A 21466-nucleotide genomic window follows, 5' to 3' on the forward strand; every position below is an offset into this window, starting at 1 on the left:
CAAATCCATTTTCAAACATTCAAGAAGTGGCTAGCATGATTCTTTATGAGAAATAGCATAAAAATACCATGAAAGCTCCGTGAAAATGGTCTTGAAGAACATGGAAAGGGTGGAGGGGAGTGAAGGCTTAGTGGAACAAATCAGAGAAGAGAACTCCGAGGAAACTCCGAAAAATCACGTCTAATGCTCCAAGGAGTTGAAAACAATTGGTGTGAGAGATCAAAACTTGGATTTTATTGTAGCGAAGGGTGGAAGATGAAAGGGCTCTTTGAAAATAGAAGATGATGAATAGTGTCCCTTCATATTCATATAGGCACATGGGGGTGTGGATTTTCCTCACCCCAGCGTAAGTACTGTATATGACCGCGTGGAAATATCACGCAGCCGTGTGGACTGTAAAATTTCTGCAAACAGTCCACTAAGTGCCAAAAACTCCAAATTAACACCAATTTTTAAACTTTAAACATTAAAATCACCCCAAACCATGTCACAAACATAGAAAATGATCCAAATCACCCAAAAATTCCAAGAGAACACCAGCAATTAACAAAAATTAACCAAGATGTACATTCATGAATTTATTACTAACTAACTTAAAATATGGGTTGCCTCATAAGAAGTGCTTGTTTAACGTCACTAAGCTTGACATACCTGTCCTTACCTCATGGTGGCGCATAAAGATGAAAAATCTCCTTCTTATCAACCTGCATACATGATGGACAGAAATTCTGTATATTCAAGGAAAAATTCTTAAACATGTTACCGAATGAGGGAATGTTGTGCTTTTCCTGTGCGTGCTTGTCTCTTATTGTGTTGGAATGCTTTCGATGATGATGTCTTGACCTTTTGACTTAGCTAAAAATCTGATTCATGAATCCTTCTTATGGTTGCTCATTGAGGACTTATTCCGCGCAATTGTTCAATTGCTCCACTTCTATATCTAGCCACTCCTCATATTGATCCGGATGCAAAAATTTATTCAAGTAGTCATTAGTAATCTCATCATTGACATTAACCAAATAACAAGTATCATCAAAGTCAAAAGAGTGCTTCATCGCTTTGGCGAGGCAATATATGATCTTTTCTTCTCCAATACGCAGCGTCATCTCGCCTCCATCAATGTCAATGAGTGTCCTACAGGTGCGTAAGAATGGTCTCGCAAGAATTAATGGAACCTCCGCATCAAAATCTGCAGGAAAAATATACTTGTCAACTTCACTAAAACATATTCAATTATACCTCTAGGATGACGAATAGAATGACGAATAAATGTAAAGTCATGCCGGTTGGTCTTTGCTCTCCCAACCCCAATTTCTGAAATAATGTGTACAACATGACATTAATACTATCCCCCAAATTGGCCGAAGCTTTTTCTTCCCCCAAACCTCTGATTGCACATGGTATGATGAAGCTTCCTGGATCTCACATTTTGTTTGGCAAATTTTTTCTGAAGCATTGCCGAATAATTTCCTTCCAACACCCCGCCACACTCTTCTCCATCTTCCTATTGTTGGTCAAGAGGTCCTTCAAGAACTTTGCATAGCGAGGTATTTGGGACAACGCCTCAACAACAGAATGTTGATGTGTAACTTTTTGAAAAGATCCAGAAATTTTCTATTTTGCTCATCAACTTGGTCTTTCTTCAACCGTGCTGGATAAGGAATCCTTGGAGTATATGAAGGGGGTGACACAGCTAGCCTTTTCTCCTTGTCTTGCACATTATCTTTCGCCTTTTCTTGGGAAATTTTAGCGTTCTTCCCAGTGGTGGTTTTAGCTAGAAGAATTTTAGAATTGTTCTCACTGGTGAGCTTTTCTTGAAGCTCTCAACTACTCCTTAAAATGATCACCTTCGCATGCCCTCTTAGGTTAGTCTCGGTGTTACTAGGCAAGCCTCCTAGAAGCCTTTCTGTCAATGACTTCGCTTTTTGTCCTACTTAATTTTCCAAATTTTACAATGAAGCAGTATGATTTCGGAGTGTTGCCTCTATGTTTTGGAACCTTGAGTTGGTTGATTGAATGAACTTTGACAAAACCCTTTCTAATTCTGAAACTCTCTCCGGAATCAAAGATGTTTGCTAAAATCCTGGTGGGGCAATGGCTTTTTGCTGCCCTTGGTTACCCCATGAGAGATTTCTATGGTTTCTACACCCTTGGTTATAGGTGTTTCTATAGGGATTACCTTGTCCTCTTCCCGAATTTCCCACAAAATCTACTTGTTCAACTGGGGCTAAAGTAGTAATCGAGATAGAACAATCAGATGGCATATACAAACCACCGCAACCATCACAACTTGTGATTGCGGCTACCTTTAATAAAGTCAAAGTATCTAATTTCTTGCTCAATGCCTTTACTTGGGCTGCCAAGGATGTAACCACATCGATCTCATGGAGTCCAGCCACTTCCTTCTTGTCTCTTGCATTCCATTAGTGGCTATTCTAACCCATCTCTTCAATCAATTGTTGGGATTCTTCGGGGGTTTTGTTTCCCAATGTCCCCCCTGTGGAGGCATCTAGAAGTTGTTTGTTGCTTGAGTTGAACCCATTGTAAAATTTGTTAATTACCATCCATTATGGGAACCCATGTTGTGGACACTTTCGCAAGAGATCCTTGAATCTTTTCCAAGTCTCAAATAAAGATTCAAGCTTCATCTGAACAAATGAAGATATCTCATTACGAAGCTTTACCGATTTTCCCGGAGGAAAACCTTGCATGGAAAGCTTCGACCATTTCGTTCCATGTTGTGATAGTAGCTCTTGGCAATAAATAAAGCTATTGTTTAGCTCTCCCTTTCAATGAGAATGGGAAAGCTCTCAAGCGAATTACGTCATCTGAAACCCCATTAATCTTCAGCATGTCGCATACTACAAGGAAATTATCAATATGATTGTTTGGGACTTCATTGGCTAACCCATTAAACTGTGCAAACTGTTGAAACATTTGAATAAAACCCAGATTTAACTAAAAATTTTGGGCTGCTACTAGCGGCCTAACAATGCTCGATTGTGTCCCACAAAGTGTAGGTCTAGTAAAACCTGAAAGTGTCCTTTGTTGCCCTCCTTGTTCTGCCATATTTTCAGATTCTTCAACCCCTATTACAGCTGGAAATTCTATTCCTACGCAGGTTCCTTGCCCCTTCTACGAAGTCTTCACTCAATTTCAGGATCCTCTTCAACCAATGTCAAAGGGTTCCATCGGGCCACAACCTGTAGCTAAAATCAATGAAAGAAATAATGAGAACGGAGAAAGAGAGAAATATGAAGTAGAAAAGAAAATGAAAATGTGAATGACTAAAGTAACCAAGTCCTAGTGTTCGTAATATCCCGTTATCTGGTAACAGCGCCAAAAACTTGACACGTCCAAATATGCGTGTAAACCGCAAGTGCATGGGTGTCGAAGTAATAATTACCCCGGTAAGTGGGTAGTCGAATCCACAAGTAACGAAAGTATTAGTATTAACCACTTCTCAGTTATCTAGTTAGATTCAATGAATATGGTGGAATGAACTGATTGCAAAAATAATTAACAAACAAGTGAATGGACAAGAAAAGGAATGGAGGAGTTCTTAATCACTAAAGATGAGGTATTCTGGTGATGCTCCCCCTAGGATCTCTCATGAGGCTCAAAGTTCACTAAATGCTCCTAAACCAAGTCTATTGAGTTGAGGTAATCCAAGAACAACTGGTCGATGTCTCCAAGCAACCTGTACTAGTCGCCTACAAGATTCCGGCAGAGAAATCACACAATCACAACACCTCACACCCCATATGACTGCACTAAACTCTAGGGATACCTAAGAGTGAGACCGATTCCTAAATGTAGATCAAACCCTATTTCTTGGCGAAGGATCCCTAACCCCTACAAGGCTCCGGCGGACAAATCAAGCAATCTCACACCTCACACCATATATGGTTGCAAAGAGAATAGGGAATACAAAGATAGGAAACACTCAATCGGAGGGGAAAGGGAACACTCCACTACCTCATGGCTCACCCTCTCAACCCTCTTTAACCTTGAAGTTCTAACTCTAATAGAGATCTCTCATATTAAAGTAATGGATCAAGAAATATAAATCAATCACAAAGATCAACAACACATTTAAGCAATGAAATCACAAGGTTAAAACTCAAATCAACTTGAATTAACTATGAACATAGATCTAATCAATACAAAATCATAGATCCTAGGATTCACATGCCCAAATACCTACTAGGGTTTAGCCCTCCATGAGCCTAGTTACAAACCAATGATGAATATAATCAAAAGCAATAGAACGCATAGATAAAACCCCCTCGAATTCGTGTGGATTGGCCTTGATGGGTAGTTCCACGTCATGAAAGGTTCCTCTCTGAAGCTAGGTCACCAATGGCTCCCCAAGTGCTATGACGGTGAAGGAACCTATCAAAATCTTGAAGAACTCCCCCCGAATTGGCAAAGACCTTCTCCTCAACCCTAGCTAACTTGCCCTCCAAGTTCTCTCTCAAAGCTTCGCAAAACGTCCTTGAAAAATAGGGCAAATGACCTATTTATAGCTAAATCTTGTAACTGTCACATGCCCTCACACGCCCATGTGGATTTTCCACGCGCCCGTGTGGACTTCAGGAATTTCCACGTGGGCATGTGAACAGTAATTTGGTATAATATTGCTACAGTAAAATTGCTATGGTACTTTGCTATAGCGTTTTCATCCATCGCGGTCAAAATATTCTTCCTCTTGAGGCCACATAATCGGGTACACGATCATGTGGTAGGCTAGAAGTCGTTTTATTCATCGACGCGTCTTTGATAGGTCTCGTATTCTTCACAAAGAGGAGGAACATGAGGATATGACTACCTTCGTGTCTTTCCACTAGTGAATTAACTTGAATTTGCTTGGAAGTTTGCACACATTCCCACGTCTGTGAACTCCTCTTATGTGTTAGTCGTCGAATAACAAAAATGCTCTCAACATCGTGCCTTTCTAGCCTATCTTTGCTCCCTTTTACTTCTTCACAGCATCCACAATCTAATTGCAAAAAAGAACACCCAATACACAAAATGAGACATAAATCATATATAAAATAATGCTCAATGTATGTTAAACACATATAAAAACAAGTTTACTCAAACACTTATCATTTAATGTCACTAAGCTTGATGTACCTGCTCTTATCTCACAGTGGTTCATGAATAAAAGTTGCACTCTTACCTAAAATTTAAAAGTATGATGATCATAATTTTTGTAAGTTAGAGGTAGAATGATTGAGTTTGTTACCTGACACGTCCGAATATGCGTGTAAACTGCAAGTGCACGGGTGTCGAAGTAATAATTACCCCGGTGAGTGGGTGGTCGAATCAACAGGGAACGGAAGTATTAGTATTAACCAATTCTTAGTTATCTAGTCAAAATCAATGGATGTGATGAAATGAACTAATTACAAGAGAATTAATAACCAAGCAAACGAGCAAGAAAAACAGGTAAAGGAGATCTCAATCAATAAAGATGAGGTACCCGGACAATGCTCCCCTAGGATCTAACATGAAGCTCAAGATTCACTAAATGCTTCTAAACCGAGTCTAATGAGTCGAGGCAATCCAAGAATAACCGGCCCTTGCCTCCAAGCCACCGACACTAGTCCCCTGCAAGGTCCCGGCGGAGAAATCGCTCAATCTCAACACCTCAAACCCCATATGACCGCAATACTCTCTAGGGACACCTAAGAGTGAAACTGATTCCTAAAGATAGATCCAACCCTAATTCCCTACGAAGGATCCCTAACCCCCTACAAGGTCCCAGTGGAGAAATCTCTCAATCTCATGCCTCACACCAAATATGGTTGCATAGAGTCTAGGGAATACGGAGATAGGAAACACTCAATCGGAAGGGAAAGGGGACACTCCACTATCTCATGACTCACCCTCTCAACCCTCTTTAACCTTGAAGTTCTAACTCTAATGGAGACCTCTCTCTCATCAAAGTAACAAATCAAGCAAATCCAATCAACCACAAGGATTAATAAAATAAGCAAGCAATGGGAATACAAGATTAAAACTCAAATCAACTCGGATTTAATAGAAACATAAAGCAAATCAATACAAAAAACATAGGTCCTAGGATTCACATGCCCAAATACCTACTAGGGTTTAGCCATCCATGGAGCAAGTTATAAAACAATGGTGAATACAATGAAAAGCAATGAAAACTATGAAGAAAAACTCCCTTAAATTTGTGATGATGGCCTTGATGGGTCGCCCAACGTCTTGAAGAATCCTTCTCCGAAGCTAGGTCGCCGAAGGCTCCCTCTATGCTATGACGGAGAGAAGATCGATCAAAGTTGGTGATGGATGCCCCCCAATATTGGCCAAAGACCTCCAAAACCCTAGCCGCCTTGCCTTTAAAGTGCTCGCCAAAAGCTTCGCAAAAAGTCCCTAAAGAATAGGGCAAACGGCCTATTTAAAGCCCAAAACCGTGCCTGTCACGTGCCCCCATGCGCCCGTTTTGATTTTCCACGCGCCTATGTGGACTGCAGGAAGTTCCACTGAACTGTAATTTTGCTATATTAATGCTACAGTAAAATTGCTGCGATAGTACTTTCCACAAAACGAGATCCGAACACTCTTCTTTTGAGGCCACATGTCCGGGCACACGTCCATGTGGTAGGCTATAAAACTTTTCTTCAACGATGTATCTTTTAGAGGTCTTGCAATCTTCACAAAGAGAAGGAACATGAAGACGTGGCTGCCTTTGTGCCCTTTCAACTAGTGAATTGACTTGAATCTTCTTGGAAGTTGGCACACATCTCCATGTTTATGAACTCCTCTCATGTCTTGGTCCTTGAATTGAATAAGAACTCCCAACATTGTGTCTTTATAGCCTATCTTTGCTTCCTTTTTACTCTTCAAGGCATTCACAACCTATATGCATAAAAGAACACCAAATACACAATATAAGACATAAACCATGATAAAAATGATGCTCAATGCATGTAAAACATATATAAAAATATGCCTACTCAAGCACTTATCATCACCACACAAGGGTTTGTCACCCTTACTTTGTGAATTCTCCTCTCTACTAGCATTGGGGCACTTCTTGTGACATCTTCTTGTCCTCAAAAGATTTTGGATCATCCTCTTCATTACTCTCGGAGTAGGTTGCATTTTGTCCTCTATACCAAGTGATAAATTTTTTTCATTCTACACTTCTTGATCAAGCCACCCCTGTAACTGGTCTGGACACAAAATTTACTTCACATAGTCATCAATTAACTCATCGGTGGTGTCAAGGAGATACAAAGTGTCATCGAAATAAAGAGAATGTCGCATGGCTTTAATAAGGCGTTATGTTAGCTTGTTATCAACAACTCTTAATGCCAATTCCCCACCGTCCATGTCAATGAGAGCTTTGGAAGTGGTCAAGAATGGCCTCCCAAGTATCAATGGAACCATGACATCCTCATCCACATCTAAAATCACAAAATCTGTAGGAAATATATACTTGTCAACTTTCACAAGTATATCCTCAATGATACCGCTCGGATGTCTAACCGATCAGTCGGCCAATTAAAGTTTCACCCAAGTGGGTCTAGGTTCTCCCAAACTTAGCTTCTGGAAAAATGTATAAGGCATAACATTGATGCTAGCCCCTGAATCTGCCAATGCCTTCTCTTTACCCAAGTTGCCAATGTTGTATGGAATGATGAAGCTACCGCGGTCTATGACAACGCCCCTTGCGTGTGACCCACAAGTGCACAGGTTTGTTGAAGTAATAAATCCCAAGTGATTGGGGTATCGTATCCACAGAGAGTATGGAATAAAAATACCTAAATTGCTACTTAACCAAGTGAAGATGGATGATGATTGTGTTGATAAGATGTGATGTAAACAGAAATAAAAGAAACAAGAATGAGAGGCACAAGTAAGTGAGAGATAAGGCAATCGATAGAAGTGGGATACTCGGACAATGCTCCCCTTAGGACTTATGCTTCAATTGCAGGACCTACCATTATACTTCCTAATTAATGCTTAATGAGCTGTGAAAATCCTGAAATACACGATCCCAAATCTAAGGTCAACCCTGACTAACTCTACACTATGTCCCGGTGGAGAAATCGCTCAGTCTCAACATCTCACACTGTGTAAAGTTGCAAGAAGCTCTAGGGATTCCAAGTGATAAACCCTATTCCTATACGTAGATCTAACCCTTTGGTCCAGGCGAAAGACCCTTAGTCACAATTAAGCCCTACGTGCTAAAGTCACTTCAACGCTTCACTCCATTACCTGTGCATTTAAGCCCCAGAGGAGGTCATCCCTTAGTCCATTCACTCTACTATGACCGTAAAGAAATCTTGGAATGTGGAGGTAGGATAAATTACATCGGAGGAAAAAAGGGATACTCCGCTACCTCTTATCTCACCCTCTCAACCCTCTCCAATCTTGCAATGTCTAACACTCATGGTGTGTCACTCACTCACAAAGGTTAGCAATATTGACTCTCAACCCGAGTGTCACTCTAGGGGATAAATCATTCAACAAGCATTCAAGATTAGAACTCAATTAAAAACAACAATTAAGGAAAGCATAATGGAATGTCAAAGAGACAACATCATCCTAGGGTTTACAAAATCCAAGTACCTACTAGGCGGTTTAGCTCTCCATGGAGCACAATACAATCAACAATGAAATCGAAAGTAAAGATAAGCAATTTATAGGAAAACCCCCTCGGTATTCGTGTCGATGGTCTTGTGGAGTAGCCTCATCTTCTCCAAAGGTCCCCTTGTCCGGCCCAGGGAACACCTCGCTGGATCGGTGCCGACGACTCCGGAGAACCACTCCAAAAATGTGGCCAAAGCCTCTCGAAACCCTAGCCGACGGCCTCTCAAAAGACAGAAAAAAGTTAGAGAGAAGGGGAAAGAAGATTCCCAAAATTATGCTGAGTCGCGGCTTAAATAGAGTTGGAATCGGGCATCCACACGCCCCTGTGGATCTGCCACACGGGCCTGTGGAATTTACACACGGCTTTGGGGAATTTCCACACGCCTGTGTGGATTCTCTAGAAATCTGATTTTTCGGCCAGTTGCGAATAGTAACTGCTACAATGTCTTGCTACAGTGATTTGCTACAATACTTGCTACGGTGCTCCGCCAAAACACTCCCAATTCAATACTTTTCATCGAGGCAACATAAATGGGCACACGTTTATGCTGTAGATCGCAACTCTTCTTTAATCAAAAGCCTCATTGGTGAAGATCTTGCTATCAGTGCACAAGATGGAATACGCAAATGTAACTGCCTTCGTTCCCCTCCAACCCATTGTAATGGCTTGAATACATGGAGATTGGCACACATTCACGTATCTTAGAGCCCCACTTGTGTCTTCGCATTTGTTCCTTCCAAGATTCCCCTAAATAGTGCATTTACGATCTACTTTTGGCTTATTCTCTTAAAACATAGCTTCACAACCCTACATGCGCAAAAGAACACAAATACACATGTATTAGCACTAAAACCTAATAAAAGTAATGCCCATCGTAAGAAAAGAATACTTTGTATTACTATTACACAAGCACTTATCAATCTTTCTTCTTGTTCGGCATATTCTTTTGCAACACCGTCGAACATGAAACATCTAAGACCACATATGCACTCTCCTCCAACTTCCTCTTCTTTGTCAAAAGGTCTTAAGGAACTCTGCATAGTGAGGCATTTGAGGCAACGCCTCCATAAATAGGATATTGATTTACAACTACTTGAATTAGGGGTGGCAAAAATTCGGGTCCATACAAAACCAGGTCCGGACAACTACTAATATAAATAGAAAAACTTGTGTCCGGACCCGGCCCGGTTTTAAATCCGGACAAACTTGCCATGTCCAAACCCGGTTTATTTTAAAACCGGGTTGTCCGGATGTTCAAATTTGTCCGAATTCTATAAGCTATTTTTAAGTTCGCTCAAATATTAAATTATACAAAAATAATTTAACTCATATTAAATGTAAAAAAAAACATCAATAATCCAAAACTCAACTCAAATTATAGAAAAATCTAAGTCTTAATAGAAAAAACAATATATGTTTAAAGTTTTTAGAAGAATGGGCTTAAAACAAATGGGCCTAAGGTTGTGGGCTTTTAAAGTTTTAGGGGTTAAAAGGGCCCGGTTGTCCGAATTTCTATGTCCGGACCCGGCCCGGATTTAAATTCGGACAACCAAGCCATGTCCGCACCCGGCCCGCATTTGCAAACCTTATGTCCAAACCCTTTTATTCCGGGCCGGCGGGTCCGGATACATTATTGCCACCCCTAACTTGAGTACATCAAGAAATTTCTTGTACTGCTCATCATTTTGATCATTTTTTAATCTTGAATGGTAAGGAATTCTTGGTATGTAAGGTGGTTGTGCCACCTCCTTCTTCTTAGCTCCTTCCTCAACCTCTACTTTTTTGGGTGGCTCAATCATCATCTTTTCAATAGGGAGCTTACTTTCAACTTCACAACCACACCTCAAAGTGATAATCTTTAACTGCTGTCTTGAATTTGTCTCCCTATTGATAGGTAAACTCCCTTGAGGTCTTTCTGAGAGTGATTTCACAATTTGACCCACTTGGTTCTCCAAGTTATGCAAGGATGCGGTGTGGTTGCGAGGTGTGGCTTCAATCCATTGAAATCTTATGTCTGAAGATTGAATAAACATGGTTAAAGCCTTCTCCAAATCAGTCATCTGGTTTACCAAGCCTAAAACTCTATTCTCCATATTTGGAGCTTGTTGTTGGAAACCTGGTGGTGCAATAGTCTTCTTCTGCCCTTGATTGCCCCAAGAAAGGTTTGGGTGATTCCTCCACCCCAGATTGTATGTATTGCTATACGGATTCCCTTGACCTCTCATTGCATTTCCTATAAAATCCACCTGTTCCACTGAAGCTATACCACCAATAGGAATCAGATAATCAGATGAAGTATGTCCATCCCACACCCGATGCAACTCATCACTGCTGCAAATCTAGGAGATGTTAGAGTGCCCAACTTCTTGCTCAAGGACTCAACCTGGGCTGCTAATGATGTAACTATATCGATCTCATGAAGTCAGGCTACCTTATTATCATCCCTTGTATTCCAAGGATAACTAGTTATAGTCATTTCTTCGATGAATTGTTGGGCTTCTTCTAGGGTTTTACTGCCTAAGGTACCTCCTACTACATCATCAAGTAATTGCTTCGTGCTTGGGTTCACCCGATTGTAGAAAGTATGAATAATCATGCAGTCAGGGAACCCATGTTGAGGACATTTCCGCAGGAGATCCTTGAACCTATCTGATAAGTGCTTGTGTAGTAAGAATATGAAGTATTCTTTTCTTATGATGAGCATTATTTTTATTAGATTTTAGCGCTAATACATGTATATTTGTGAACTTTCATGCATGAAGGGTTGTGAAGCCAAATTTGAAAGAAAGAACCCAAAGTAGATTGCGATTGTACTATTGTTCATGAAGTCATGGAGTGAACAAATGTGAAGTCACAAGTCGTGATCAAAGATACGTGAATGTGTGCCAACCTCCATGTTCTTAAGCAATTACATGGTTTGGAGGGGCACATAGGTAGTCACATTTGCAATGTACGGCATAGACATGTGCCTGTTTATGTTACCTCGACGAAAAGTGTGGATTCGGATTAAAGGGTTAGATCTAAATTAGGGAATAGGGTTTATTACTTGGAGTCCATAGAACCTCAAGTAATCCCACACAGTGTGAGCTGTTAAGGTATCCCTTTTTGCCAAGGCATAGTGTAGCGGGCTAATCACAGTTGACCTTAGGTTTGGGACCGTGTGACTTTAGATTTCCAAGACCCATTCAACTTCAATTAGGAGGCATAATATTAGTCTTGAAGCAATATAGTCCTAGGATGAGCATTGTCCGGATACCCCATTTTCCCACTGATTGTCCTCTCCGATTACTCTTGCTTGTTCTCTTTTCTATTTACTTTTCTTTGCATTAATATCTTAAATCAAATCATAAATTGTTTTTCAATCTAGCTAAATAGCAATACTTCTTATTTCTGAACAACTATTCCATGTGGATTCTACTATCCACTCACCGGGATATTTTATTACTTTAATGACCCGTGCACTTGTGGTACACACAAGCAAGGAGTGTGTCATGTTTTTGGCGCCGTTGCCGGGAATAGGCGTTTTGGAAGCATTTACACTTTGCTATTTTAGCTATTTATCACTTGTCATATTTCACACTTTCTTATCCGTCCATTGTTACGATTTTAGTTTCTTTCTTAGATTGCAGCTCCAGGTTTTGACCTGAGCAAAGCCTTTGACATTAGTTGAAGGTGATCCAAAAATTGAAAGAAGGATTTATAGATGGGGAAAGGAACCTGTACAAGAACAGTTAAATCAAGCTAAGATAGAAATTGAAGGGTCTAATAATATGGCTGAACAGCATGAACAACAGAGGACACTCTCACATTATTTAAGACCCTCAACTCTTGGCACGCATTCTAATAATGTGAGGCCACCAATTAGAGCCCAGAGTCTTGAGTTCAAGCCATGCTTTATCCAGATGTTACAACTGTCAGCATGGTTTAATGGTTTGGCCGATGAGGATCCAAACAACCACATCGACAATTTTCTTGGAAGTGTGCGACATGCTCAAGATCAATGGGGTTACGGATGATGCCATAAAATTGAAGGCCTTCCCATTTTCCTTGAAGGGGAGAGTAAAACAATGGTTACACTCACTGCCGTAAACATCGATCACTACTTGGGAGGAGATAGTGGAAGCTTTCCTAGCTCAATATTTTCCTCCTAGAAAATCTACGAAGCTTAGGAATGAAATATCCTCTTTTGTTCAAATGGAATTGCAGTTAGTTTTTGAGATATGGGATAGTGACACACCCCTTTCATGTGACCAGCAAGTGCATGGGTTTGTCGAAGTAATAAATCCTAGGTGAGTGGGGTATCATATCCATAGGGAATAAGGAATACAAACACCAAGATTACTACTTAACTAAGTGGAAATAAAACAATGATGGTGTGGATAAAGATTGATGCAAATAAACTAAAGAAAATAAGAAAGGGAGTCACAATAAAATGAGAGGAAAGGCAATCGATAAAAGTGGGGTGCTCGGATATTGTTCCTCCTAGGATTATTGCTTCAAGTGAAAAATCAACTATTATGCTTCCTAAATAAGGCTTAAGGAGTTATGGACATCCTTAAATACACAGTCCCAAACCTAAGGTCAACCGTGACTAACTCTACACTATCCTCAGGTGGAGAAATGAACTAGTCTCAACAACTCACACTGTGTAAAGTTGCAAGAAACTCTAGGGATTTTACGTGATAAACCTTATTCCTATATGTAGATCTAACCCTTTGGTTCAGGTGAAAGACCCCTAGTCACAATTAAGCCCTATGTGTTAAAGTCACTTTAACGCTTCACTCTGTTGCTTGCACAACTAAGCACCAGCGGAGTTCATCCCTTACCCTTCACTCTATTGTGACCGCAAAGAACTGTTGGAATGTGGAGGTAGAATAAATCACACAGGAGAAAAAAGGGGATGCTCCGCTACCTCTCTACTCACCCTCTGGACCCTCTCCAATCTTGCTTTGTTTAACCCTTATGGTGTGTCACTCACTCACAAGGATTACCAATGTAGACTCTCAACCCTAGTGTTACTCGATGGGAGAAATCATTAAACAAGCATTCAAGATTGGAACTTAATTAAAAACATCAATTAAGGAAAGCATAATAAAAGGTTAATGAAACAAATACATCCTAGGGTACACAAATCCAAGTACCCACGAAGAGGTTTAGCTCTCCATGGAGCAAAACACAATCAATAATGAAATCGAAAGTAAAAACATGCAATCCTTGTAAAACCCCGTCGGTATTCATATTGATAGTCTTGTGGAGTAGCCTCGTCCTCTCCAAAGGTCCCCTAGTCAAGCCTAGGGCACACCTCGTTGGATCGGTACTGACGAAAGCTCCCCCAATACCTATCTTCCAAGAGAAACGCGGTGTCAAAGTGTAGAACCACTCCAAAAGACTTGCCAAATCCTCTCTAAACCCTAGTAGTCGGCATCCCAAAAGTTAGAGAAAAGATAGAAGAAAGGATGAATGATGGATCTCTGAATCGGTACAAGTCACGGCTTTATAAAGGGCTGGAATCGGGCATCCACACGTCCGTGTGGATTTCTAGAAATCTAATTTTTTGTGAGCTATGAACAGTAACTGCTACATTGATTTACACCAGTACCTGCTACAGTACTTCGTAGATCGCATCGCTTCATATAACGGGCACATGTCTATGCCGTAGATCGCATCGCTTCATATAACAAAAGCAGAAAAATACACGAATGAGCCATAAATCTGATAAAAGATATTGGTGAAGATCTTGGTAACATTGCACAAGTCAAAATATATGAGTGTTACTGCCTTTGTGCCCTCCAATGTGTGCATTCACTTGAACATTTCGGAGGTTGGCACACACCAACATGTCTATGAGCATAACTTGTGCCTTGATTCTTGTTCAACCCAACAGTTTCCACGACAATTGCGCCCATGATTTATTTTTGCTTCCTTTCTTCCAATATGGTATCCACAACCCTAAATCCACAAAAGCAGAAAAATACACGAATGAGCCATAAATCTGATAAAAGTGATGTTCAATGTAAGAAAGTATACTTAGTAATACTTATACACAAGCACTTATCAAACACCCTCGCACTTAAGCTTTTGCTTGTACTCAAGCAAAAATAAAACATTAAAGCATCTAAGAGGAAAAATTGAAAGTGCTCGACCTTGAGATCACCAAAACTATGAAAAAGAGGCATATTAAAAGCAAGGAAAATTCAAACATTAAATAGGAGATGACAAAACGCCTCTTGCGTATGTCACGCAAGTGCACAGGTTTGTTGAAGTAATAAATCCCAGATGAGTGAGTATCGTATCCACAAGGAGTAGGGAATAAAAACACTTAAATTGTTTCTTAACTAAGCGTAAAGTGAATAATAGTTGTGTGATAAGATATAATGTAACAAAAGTAAAAAAGACAAGAAAGAGAGCACACATAAAGGGGAGGTAAGGTAATTGATAAAAATGGGGTACTCGGATATTGTTCCGCCTAGACAATCATTTCAAGCGCAAAACCCTCTATTATGATTTCTAACTAATGCATTAATGCGTCGTCGAGATCCTTCAATACATGGTCCCAAATCTAAGGTAAACCATGCCTAACTCTATACATGTCCCAGAGGAGAAATTGAACAATCTCTCAACATCGCACTCGCATAGAATCGCATTAAGTTCTAGGGATTCCAAGTAATAAATCACATCGGAGGGGAAAGAGGACACTCCGCTACCTCTCGACTCACCCTCTCAACCCTCTCCAATCTAGCTTTATTTAACTCTCGTAGTGTGTCACTCACTCACAAGGGTTACCAATGAGAATCCTCAACCCTAGTGTCACTCCAAGGAAGTATTCACACAATCAAGCATTCAAGATTGGAACTCAATTAGAACATCAATTAACGAAAGCATAATGAAAGGTTTAATGAAACAAATACATCCTAGGGTTCACAAATCCAAGTACCCACTAGGGGGTTTAGCTCTCCATGGAGCTAGTAAAAATCAATGAAATCGAATGTAAAAACAAGTAATCAATAGAAAACCCCCTCGATAGTCGTGACGATGGTCTTCTGGAGAAGCCTCTACTCATCCAAGCATCCCTTTGTCTGGCCTAGGATACACCTCGCCGGATCAGTGCCGACGAAAGCTCTCCCTCTAACCTTCTTCTAAATGGAGCACGATGTCAGAGCCGTAGAACCTCTCCCAATCCCTAGCCAATACCTCTCCAAACCCCTGTCGCAGGCTTCTTTCAAGTTGGGGAAAAGATGGAGAAAATAATGTTGAAATCGGGGCTGAAATCGGACTTAAATAGGGCTATAATCGGGAATCCACACGCCCCTATGGATTCACCACACGGCTTGTGGAATTTCCACATGGGCGTGGATAATTTACACATGCCCGTGTGGATTCTCTGGAATTCACTTTTCTCGGCCAGCTGTGAATAGTACTTGCTACAATGAATTGCTACAATATTTGCTACAGTGCCCCCCACTATAGTACTGACTCGAAACACTCCTGAATCCATGTTTTCATCAATGTAACGTAAACGAGCACACATTTCGGTGAAGATCTTGCTATTAATGCACAAGCTGGGATACTCGAGTGTGATTGCCTTTGTGCCCCTCCAAATCATTGTCTTAACTTGAATACACGGAGGTTGGCACACATTCTCGCATCTTGAGCCCGACTTATGTCTTCACATTTGATCCTTCTCAAGATTTCCTCCAAATTGTGCATTCATAATCTACATTTGTTTCTTTCTCTGATATTCGGCTTTACAACCCTATATGCATGAAAGTAACATAAATGCACACATATTAGCGCTAAAACCTGATAAAAGTAATGCTCATCATAAGGAAAGAACATGATAAGTGTCTAAATGTAGATGCTTTAATGTATATATCGTATTCACTTTGCATGTATTTTGTGAGGTTTGATGCCCGTTTTGCACTTAATCATCTATTATTTGCTTTGTAGGGCATAAGGAAGCCATGGAGAACAAAAAGATATCATTTGGGCGAAAAGAGAAGAAAATAGGATTTACATACTACCCCCATACTACCCAGTATGGGGGCCGTATACGCTATAGCAGCGGATTGATTTGGAGTGTCTGCCCAGATTTCCATACTACCCAGTATGAGGGCCGTATGCACCCCGTATGGATCGCGAATCTAGGGTTTTTGAGTGCTATACGACCCCCATATGACCCGTATGCCTCGGAGGGTATAAATACCATCTTTTAGGGCAGAAAAAGGGGACTTTTTGCTGGACCTTTTCTTGGCCGACTTTTGGGAGATCACTTGGAAGATTTTGGGCGACCTTGGGAAGGAGAAGAAGGGCAAGGAAGCTAGAAGATCATTCAAGCCCAAGGTCCAAGACTCTCAAGACAAGAAGGCAACATCATTCAAGGGGAGATTTACCACGATTTGAAGGAAGGAGACCCGTGGCTAGAGGAAGCGTCATTTGGAGTTCCTTTGGCGAGGAAAGCATCATTCGGCACATTCGTCACCTCCTCCTTCACCATTTCATCTAGGGAGTGTCATTTATGCTTTTGTTTCATGTTTTACTTGGTTGTCTTGCCTGTTGTGGGATGATGACACACTAGACCCCCAAGACCACCGAGTGTTAGTGAACCTTGGCGGGTTTTATCATGTATGTTGGATGACAACTTGTTAATTCCATGCTTGGGTAATTTTGAGATTTAATCCATTGTTTTCATGCTAAGTGCTACACTAAGGAGAAATCTGTAGCTCTTTTATGAGTGATGCATGTAGATGTGACTTGCTCGCATGTATTAGATCATGAATGGATTAGAAGGGGATACTTGTCTCATCATGCCTAGAAATCAGGTGTTTGGTAGCCCTCCATGTAGGTTTAATACGAAGAAGAGTAGGTTTAATCCTAAGTGAGATTTCCTCGTACTCAATGCAATCGTAGGAATGTAGATTTGGAAGTAATTCCTATCTATGTTCTTATGGGATTAGGGTTCAATCGCCGAGAAATTGGGGTTGTTCTAATCTTGGAATCTCATGGTCCATTTTACCCTTTCATCTTTAGATCATCATCCATGTTGCATGATAACCCCTCAAGGTGATCCTCATCCATAGGCCTTTGCATCTGATTGATTTTCTTGCTTGCTTATTGCTTGTTCTCTCTAATTTGGTCATAATCTCGTTTTATCTTTAATTACATTTAGTAGAGTAAAAATCCATCACTTGAGATCTTAGGCTAGATAATAGCTCGAGGAGTAAGAGGAGATCCTTAGCCCCGTGGAATACGATCCTCGCGTCTTCACGCGAGGTATTACTTGCTGATCCCGAACACTTGCGGTGGAAGCAATCAAGTTTTTGGCGCCGTTGCCATGGAGCTTTAATTAATTCTAGGAAACTTTTAGATTATTACTCTAGCCATTTCATTCTTTACTCATTTTTTGTTGTTATTTTTCTTTCCCTTTAATCTTAACTTTCTATCATCTTTCTTGGTCTTGCAAGGTACGTTGCATCACACGTCCGTCTCGTTCGTACATCATGGCTAATTTGAACATCAAGTTGGAAGACTGCATACACAGATTTGATGGTTGGATTAATTTGCAGACTCAACAACATTTTTCACACCCTCGAGACAACCATATATATACTCTGCTACTATCTGGGGATTCTAGCATATCTTTTGATGGTTATAGCTGGCACACAGTGTTCGAGACCTTTATGAAAAGTGGAACACCATCAGTGAGTGAAGGAAGCATATCACCAATTGAACAGTTTGTTTTGACCACCGACGGTCGACAGTTTGCCACCATGAATCCCTCCTTGGAGGACCGTGCTGAAATGGCCCAACTGTCAGCAACGGTACAGGTGTGCACCTTGGGGCAACATTTTGGGCAGCATGAAGGTCTTGGAAATAATGTCGAGTGTTGTGAACTTCGTGTTCATGGTACAGACAACAGTTCTGATGAGAGTGCGGGGTCTGTAGAAGAGCTAGGATCCGAACAGGGTGATGGGCTTTGGAACAGAGGGTTGATGCCGTCAACAGAGGAAGCACCAGATTTGGAGTTGAAAACACTACCTGAACACCTGGAGTACGCCTTCTTGGGAGAAGATACACAACTTCCGGTCATCATCTCTTCAAACCTAATAGTTAAGCAGAAGAATGGGTTGGTGGATGTACTAAAGAGACACAAGAGAGCAATTGCTTGGAAGATCGCTGACATTAGAGGGATAAATCCATCTGTTTACACTCATAAAATTCTAATGACGGATGATCACAGACCCAAAGCCTTGCCACAACGAAGACTCAATCCAAATATGAAAGAAGTGGTCCGGGCAGAAATCACAAGCTTCTCGATGTGGGCATTATCTACCCAATATCAGACAGTGAGTGGGTTAGCCCTGTACAAGTGGTTCCAAGGAAAGGGGGAATGACCGTAATCACCAATAAGAAAAATGAGTTAATCCCGACTCGTACAACAACCGGGTGGAGGGTATGCATTGACTATAGAAAATTGAATGATGCCAACCGAAAAGATCATTTTCCCCTACCATTCATTGACCAGATGCTGGAGCGGTTAGCTGGGCATGCCTACTATTGTTTTTTGGATGGGTTCTCTGGTTATTTCCAAATTCCCATTGCCCCGAAGATCAGGAGAAGACTACGTTCACTTGTCCGTATGGCACATTTGCTTATCGCCGCATGCCTTTCGGGCTATGTAACGCCCCGACCACCTTTCAGAGATGCATGACGGCCATTTTTGAAGACATGGTAGAATATTTTATGGAGGTGTTTATGGACGATTTTTCTGTCTTTGGTGATTCATTCGATGTGTGCCTCAAGAACCTTGAGTGGGTCCTCATTCGATGTGAAGAGACCAATCTTGTGTTAAGTTGGGAGAAATGCCATTTCATTGTCCAAGAGGGGATAGTCTTGGGGCACAAAATTTCAAAAGATGGAATTGAGGTTGACAAGGCAAAGATTTCCACCATCGAAAAATTGCCACCTCCAAATTCTGTGAAGGCCATAAGAAGTATTTTGGGACATGCCGGGTTCTATAGAAGATTCATCAAGGATTTTTCTAAAATTTCTAGACCCCTAACAAGGTTATTGGAAAAGGTGTCCCATTCGAGTTCGATAATGACTGCATGACATCCTTTATGGCACTCGAGGAGAAACTAATTCAAGCGCCGATTATGGTAGCTACAGATTGGGACTCCCCATTCGAATTGATGTGTGATGCAAGTGACTTTGCAGTTGGGGCAGTGCTTGGTCACTGGAGGGACAAACATTTCCACCCTATTTACTACGCAAGTAAGACTCTAACGGGAGCCCAAGCGAATTACACTACGACTGAAAAGGAGCTACTTGCCGTGGTATTTGCCTTTGATAAGTTCTGGTCATATTTGGTTCTTTCTAAAGTGGTGGTGTACACCGATCATTCAGCTTTGAGGTACTTGCTTAGCAAATCAGATGCCAAACCACATTTGATTAGGTGGGTCTTGCTGCTTCAAGAATTTGACCTGGAGATTAAGGACAAGTGGGGAGCAGAGAATCTTGCAGCTGATCATTTATCCCGTTTGGAGGGCTCTAGCGCAGAAACTATGAGAGACAAGGACATTAATGACTCATTCCCTGAAGAACAGTTGTATAATATCCAGGTAGTAGAAGAGAAGGAGCCACCCTGGTTTGCCGATTTCACTAATTACTTGGTTGGTGGTGTCATCCCGAAATGGTTGACATATCCACAAAGGAAGAAATTCTTTTCAGACCTCAAGCACTACATCTGGGAAGATCCATACCTATTCAGGGTTTGTTCCGATCAGGTAGCTCAAAGATGTGTTTCTAGGGCAGAGGGTAAGCATTTTAAGGCATTGCCACTCGGGACCCACTGGTGGCCATTGTGATGCGAATAGAACAATGAAGAAAATTTTTGATACAGGTTTCTATTGGCCATCAGTGTTCCATGACACCCAGAAATTCATTAAAGCTTGTGATAGATGTCAGCGGGTCGGTAACATATCTCGCCGGGACGAGATGCCCCAAAATTGGAACCAAGCCTGTAAAGTTTTTGATGTGTGGGGGATTGATTTTATGGGACCTTTTCCGAGCTCCCATGGATACAAGTTCATACTCGTGGCAGTCGATTGTGTGTCTAAATGGGTGGAGGCTCAAGCATTGCAAACAAATGATACGAGGGTGGTGGTGAAATTTTTGAAGAAATTATTCTCCATGTTCGGCGCACCACGGGCTATCATTAGTGATAGAAGTACTCATTTCTGTAATGCCCAATTTGCAAAGATATTGAAGCGCTATGGAGTCTCCCATAAAATGGCAACAGCTTACCACCCACAAACTAGCGGGCAAGTAGAAGTGTCCAACAGAGACCTAAAGTGAATCCTGGAGAAGACTGTATCTCAGAACCGTAGAGATTAGGCAGAACATCTCGATGACGCTCTCTGGGCATACAGAACAGCCTACAAGACTCCTATTGGAATCACTCCATATAGACTAGTCTATGGAAAAGCTTGCCATTTACCAGTTGAGCTCGAGCATAAAGCTTATTGGGCCATTAAGTTTCTGAATCTTGACTCTTCTCTTTCAGGGTGCAAGAGGAAGCTTCAACTGAATGAACTTGACGAGTGGCGCTCCACGGCGTATGAGAGTTCAAAGCTCTATAAAGAAAAAGTAAAAGAGTACCACGATAGACGCATCAAGCACCCTAAGCAGTTTCACGAAGGTGATCAAGTCATACTGTTCAACTCCAGGCTGAAATTATTTTCGGGGAAGCTAAGATCACGTTGGTCAGGTCCATACATGGTTACTCAAGTCTTTCCACATGGAGCAGTTGAGGTAACCCACCCGGAAAACGGCACT

The 21466-nt window shown here is 41.2% G+C and overlaps 1 non-coding gene across 1 annotated transcript; it reads left to right on the forward strand.

The window, feature by feature from the left end:
* Window positions 1-2574: 2574 nt before the first annotated feature.
* On the forward strand, window positions 2575-2681 carry LOC120268200. The gene has a single exon (XR_005538867.1). It is a non-coding gene; the product is annotated as a small nucleolar RNA R71 (small nucleolar RNA).
* Window positions 2682-21466: the final 18785 nt, after the last annotated feature.

The sequence above is a fragment of the Dioscorea cayenensis genome, chromosome 8 (genome assembly GCF_009730915.1).
Source record: "Dioscorea cayenensis subsp. rotundata cultivar TDr96_F1 chromosome 8, TDr96_F1_v2_PseudoChromosome.rev07_lg8_w22 25.fasta, whole genome shotgun sequence".
Taxonomy (NCBI): Eukaryota; Viridiplantae; Streptophyta; class Magnoliopsida; order Dioscoreales; family Dioscoreaceae; genus Dioscorea; species Dioscorea cayenensis.